The sequence below is a fragment of the Lolium perenne genome, chromosome 5 (assembly GCF_019359855.2).
Source record: "Lolium perenne isolate Kyuss_39 chromosome 5, Kyuss_2.0, whole genome shotgun sequence".
Taxonomy (NCBI): Eukaryota; Viridiplantae; Streptophyta; class Magnoliopsida; order Poales; family Poaceae; genus Lolium; species Lolium perenne.
In genome coordinates this window covers 195,104,747-195,110,746 of record NC_067248.2, presented here as the reverse complement: position 1 = coordinate 195,110,746, position 6,000 = coordinate 195,104,747, and positions in this window count along the sequence as shown.

Below are 6,000 nucleotides of genomic sequence, written 5' to 3'. Positions count from 1 at the left end.
GCGAGGGGCCCAGGAGACAGGTCGGCGCGGCCAAGGGTGGGGCCGCACCGCCTACCCTCCTGGCCACCTCGTGGCCCCACTTCGTTGACTCTTCGGTCTTCTGGAAGCTTCGTGGCAAAATAGGACCCTGGGCGTTGATTTCGTCCAATTCCGAGAATATTTTCTTACTAGGATTTCTGAAACCAAAAACAGCAGAAAACAACAACTGGCTCTTCGGCATCTCGTTAATAGGTTAGTGCCGGAAAATGCATAATAATGACATATAATGTGTATAAAACATGTGAGTATCATCATAAAAGTAGCATGGAACATAAGAAATTATAGATACGTTTGAGACGTATCAGTAAGCAAAGGTCAAACAATCAGAAGCATGGCCTTGGGTATGCTCCCAAGCTCCACAACAAGAATAACTACAGGAAAGAGAAGCCCGCTCAAGAAAAGAACAAGAAGGTCACTAATGATGGCAAAGCCCCGAAGGGCAAAGCCACTAGTGGTGACCGCACGGGACCTAACAATCACTATGCTTTATTTGTTGATTATTATGGTGATATTTATGCTGAATATGTTGGCCCTCATAATGGCTATGCTTATAGAGGGTACTCAATTTGGGTACCAAAAGATCTTGTTGCTATTACAAAGGAACCCATTAATCGATGGGTTCCTAAAACCTCTACTTGATTTTGTAGGGGTATTCCTCCGGTGGTCCAAAATGGGTGTTTGATAGTGGATGCACCAATGATATGACCGGAGGAAGAGGTGTGCTTGACCAATTCATAGAGGATGTTAACAAAAAATCAAGCATCACCTTTGGTGACAACTCAAAGGGAAAGGTACTTGGGTATGGCAAGGTGTCAATCTCTAAGGACTTGTGCCTTGAGACGGTCATGCTTGTTGAATCCCTTGGCTACAATCTACTTTCTATTTATCATCTTGCAGAAGTCGGCTATAATTCATATTTTACTAATTATTGTGTGAAAGTATTTAGGAGTGATAATCTCAAATTGGTCCTTGTTGGATATTTGGAGAACAACCTTTACGTGGTTGGCCTCTCGAAAGAGAGCCCTTCTTTCCCCACATGTCTAATGGACAAGCATGATGAAGGTTGATTATAGCATCGCTGCCTTGGTCATGTCAACATGAGAAATCTTAAACAACTTCTAAAGGGTGAGCACATTGTTGGACTAACCGACATTTCCTTTAAGAAAGATCGTGTGTGCAGTGCATGTGTAGCTGGAAAGCAACTCAAGAAGAGACATCCTATCAAGAGTATCGTCACTACCTCTAGGCCTCTGGAGCTCCTTCACTTGGATCTCTTTGGGCCATCTTATTATGATACTCTTGGTGGGAGTAAATATGGACTGGTCACTGTTGATGATTACTCAAGATACTCTTGGGTCTTTCTCCTTAAGTCTAAGGATGAGACCTATAGATAGTTCATTATCTTCGCCAAGAAGGCTCAACGAATGTATAAATTTGAGATCAAGGTGATAAGGACCGACAATGGCACCGAGTTCAAGAACTACACTATGCAAGAGTTTTTTGATGATGAGGGCATCAAGCATGATTTTTTAGCTCCATATACCCCTCAGCAAAATGGTGTCGTTGAAAGGAAGAACCGGACTATTATTGAGCTGGCAAGAACCATGTTGAGTGAATTCAAGTCACCTCATAACTTTTGGGGAGAAGCCATCTCTACAGCTGTCCACTACTCCAACCGTCTCTTCCTCCGTCCCCTGCATAATAAAACTCCATACGAACTTCTCACTGGTAACAAGCCTAATGTCATGTACATTCGTGTCTTTGGATGCAAATGTCTTGTTAAAGACAATAAAGGAAGCTTGGTAAAATTGAAACTAGAATTATAGAGGGTACATTTGTTGGATATGCGGAGAACTCCCACGCCTATAGATACTACAACAATTCCAGTGGGACTATTGAAGTATCTTGTGATGTGGTGTTCTTGGAGGATAATGGCTCCCAAGTGGAGCAAGTTGTTCCATGTGCTGCAGGTAATGATGATCCTTCTAATGTCATCAAGCTTATGGGCATTGGACACATCCGACCCACAAAGGTCCATACTAATGATCAAGATGATGGAATAGAAGCCTCAACCTCAGCCCAAGTGGATCCTTGCTCAACTCAACATGAACCATCAAGTGCAGCCCAAGATTCATCCTCTACTCAAGATGAGCCGCATTCTGAAGAACAAGAAGAAAATCCTCATCCCCCCTGAGCAAGACCATGATGCTGATCAAGAATCATCCTCATCCCATGGTCGAGCTCAAGTTGTCCCTCATGATCAAGAACTAGCTAGAGATGAATTTATTGATCATGAAGGAACCATTCGGAAGATCAAGGCTGCTTCAAGGGAAAGTGACATGAAAGTAGATCAAGTCCTTGGTAGCATCTCAAGAGGAGTGGTAACTCGTAGACACCATGCATTACTTTTCACTTATTTTCAACATCATACTTTTGTGTCTAGTTTTGAGCCACTCAAGGTACATGAAGCCTTGGTTGATCCGGATTGGCTAATTGCCATGCAAGAAGAATTGGAATGTTTCACTAGCAATGAAGTATGGTCTCTAGTCGAGAGACCCAAAGATCATCGCATCAATGTCATTGGGACCAAATGGGTGTTCAAGAACAAGCAAGAGGAGAATGGCATTGTCATAAGAAATAAAGCAAGGTTAGTGGCGCAAGGGTTTGCCCAAATAGAAGGTATGGACTATGAGGACACCTTTGCGCCGATTTCCTATCTTGAAGCTATTCGTCTTTTGTTTGCATTTGCATCTTTTCATAATTTCAAGCTATATCAAATGGATGTGAAAAGTGCATTTTTGAATGGTCCCCTAAAAGAAACTGCATATGTGGCTCAAACCCCGGGTTTCGAAGATCCATGTCATCCCAACCATGTGTATTTACTCCATAAGGCACTCTACGGTCTCAAGCAAGCTCCACGTGTTTGGTATGAGTACCTTAGGGATTTCTTACTCAAGGATGGGTTTAGCATGGGTACGGTCGATTCCACCGTTTTCACCAAGCGGGTTAAAGGGGGTGGCCTATTTTTATGTCAAATATATGTTGATGATATTATATTTGGTGGAACTAACCCTAATCATAACAAAGCTTTTGAGCCATTGATGACTAGGAGATTTGAGATGTCCATGATGGGGGAGTTGAAGTTCTTTTTAGGCTTCCAAGTGAGGCGACTTGCAAAAAGCACCTTCATCTCCCAAGGAAAATATGTGACGGACATGCTCAAGAAGTTTAACATGACCAAGGCAAGTCTAATGAAAACACCCATGCCCGTAAAGGGGCAGCTTGGCTCATGTGAGGGTGAGAAGGATGTGGATAAAAATGTATACCGTTCCATGATTGGATCCTTGCTCTACCTTTGTGCTTCTATGTCGGATATCATGTTAAGTGTCGAGATGTGTGCTCGTTTTCAATCTGCTCCTAAGGAGAGCCACTTGGTGGCGGTCAAACGGATATTAAGATACCTTGTTCTTACTCCTACTCTCGGGCTGTGGTATCCAAAGGGGTCAACCTTTGAACTCATAGGCTATTCGGATTCCGATTGGGCTGGTGATAAGGTTGATCGGAAGTCTACCTCCGGGGCTTGCCAATTTATTGGCCGGTCATTGGTGAGTTGGTCATCCAAGAAACAAAACTCCACCGCCCTATCCACCGTCGAAGCCGAATACATATCAGCGGCATCTTGTTGCACTCAGTTGTTATGAATGAAGCAAATCTTGAAAGACTATGGTGTGTCTCTTGGTACGGTGCCTCTTCTATGTGACAACGAAAGTGCAATAAAGATCGTCAACAACCCAGTTCAACATTGTTGCACAATACACATTGATATTCGCCATCACTTCCTACGTGATCATTTGCTAACCTGGACATTGAACTCACTCATGTGGGAACAATGTACCAATTGGCGGATACTTTCACTAGGCCTTTGGATGAAGCCCGGTTTGTGGAGAGGAGAACTTCGTATTCTTGATCCTAACAACTTAGATTGAACAACTTCTTGCATTATATTCTTGCATTTAACTTGCTATCTAGCTTAGTTGTGCAACACATATGGGGATAGTCATCCTACCATGTCTTCGTATGATACATACCTATGTGTGCAACATAAATATATCCAATGTCATAATATGGACCCAAGCATGTCTCTTCGAGGTCTCATGACATTTGTGCTTTAACATAGGGGGGGGGGTAATCCCCCCGCCCCTCATTAGCTTCAATTACAAAGTGATTTCATCCTATGAGGCTAACTGATCTTATTGCAAAACTATTCTAAAACAATTTGTGATTCTTGATATATTTCGAATCATGCCCATTGTTGTTATTTACATCTTGTTTTAGATTTCACTCCAATGGGTATGCCTAGAAAAACCAGTGTTCCTACCCCATGCTATGCTTCTCTTATCAAATATCTATATATCTATATTGTACATGTCATCTTCTGAACATACACACAAGTTTCACCAAAGCAATGCAAAAAGGGGGCATTGAAAATGTCAGCCGGTGCCTGGCCCAGCGCCTGGCCCGGCGCCGCCGGCTCTACTGCCGGTTGGCCCGGTGCCAACACGGTGTGCCGGCCCATGCGCCTGTCGACAAAGGGTTAAGTGGGAAATGAGGGATACCCCTTGGGGCTTCTTCCTCATGATAGGTTCGTTGCATGTAAAATAAAAAATTATGCCGCAAGAACGAATAAAACCAAGATCCAATCTAGGAAAAACCGTCAAGATCTAATCTACTAGATCTAACCAACGAGAAAGATCAGATCCACATACCCTTTTAGATTGCTAAGCGGAAACAAGATTGTATCTCGTGGGTGATGTAGTCGTACACGTGCCGATCTCAAGATCGTGATGACGATCCCTCCGGCGCTGCAATCGGGTAGCACCTCCGTATTCGGTCACACATACAACTCGATGAAGACACCTACTCTTTGTTCTAGCAAGCGGGGAGATATGGTAGATGTGATCTAGTCCAGCAGCATGACGGCGTGGTGGTGGTGGAGAGTTTTCGCAGATAGGATTTTGCCTGTTCACGTTAGATGGAAGAAACTACGTAAAAGGAGAAGCAAACGGAGCAAAGGAAAGCAGCCAAAAATATGCTATTTTGCGCCAGATGCGTGCTCCTTTTATAGGCGGATCAGTCGGCCGGGTCGGCCAGCAAGGAACTCTATCCTGCTCGTGACATGCACGCGCGGTCATACTTGGCCACGATCAATCTGATCGATCAGCCAAGGCAGCCAACGCTGCCTCTCATTTGCTTGGCCCTTGCGTGTGTGAGTGCGGTCGGCCGTCTGGCCCAGCTGGCTGGGCCTGCCTTTCCTCTTTTTTCTTTCTTTCTTTGTTTTGATATATTGTCTATATAGGGTCTATAAATTCGTCCATTAGCAAAATTTCTTATATACTACTTTTAGCCTCATATTTATTTGTATTAAATAAATATATATTAATATTTACTAATTCAGTTAATTAATAAATCATTAATCATCCTCCCAGAACAATTCCGTAACTCTCCAAAACTATTTATTTAATCCCGAAACTATCCCGAGCAACATCGAAACCTTAAGTGTGTCACCCTACGGTTCGAGAATGTGCAGACATGATCGAGACGCCTCTCCGATAATCATCAGCGGGACCTGGAGATCTGTAATGACTCCTACATATTCAACGATGAACTATGTGATCGAATGAACCATTAACATACGATACCGATTCCCTTTGTCACGCGATACTTTACTTATCCGAGGTTCGATCATCGGTATCTCTATACCTAGTTCAACCTCGTTACCGATAAGTACTCTTTACTCGCACCGTAGTGTGTCATCTCTTGTGACCTTGTCATATGCTTGCAAGCTAATTAGACGACATTCCACCGAGAGGGCCCAGAGCATATCTATCCGTCATCAGGATGGAAAATCCCACTCTTGATCCATATGCCTCAACTCATACTTTCCGAATACTTAATCCCATC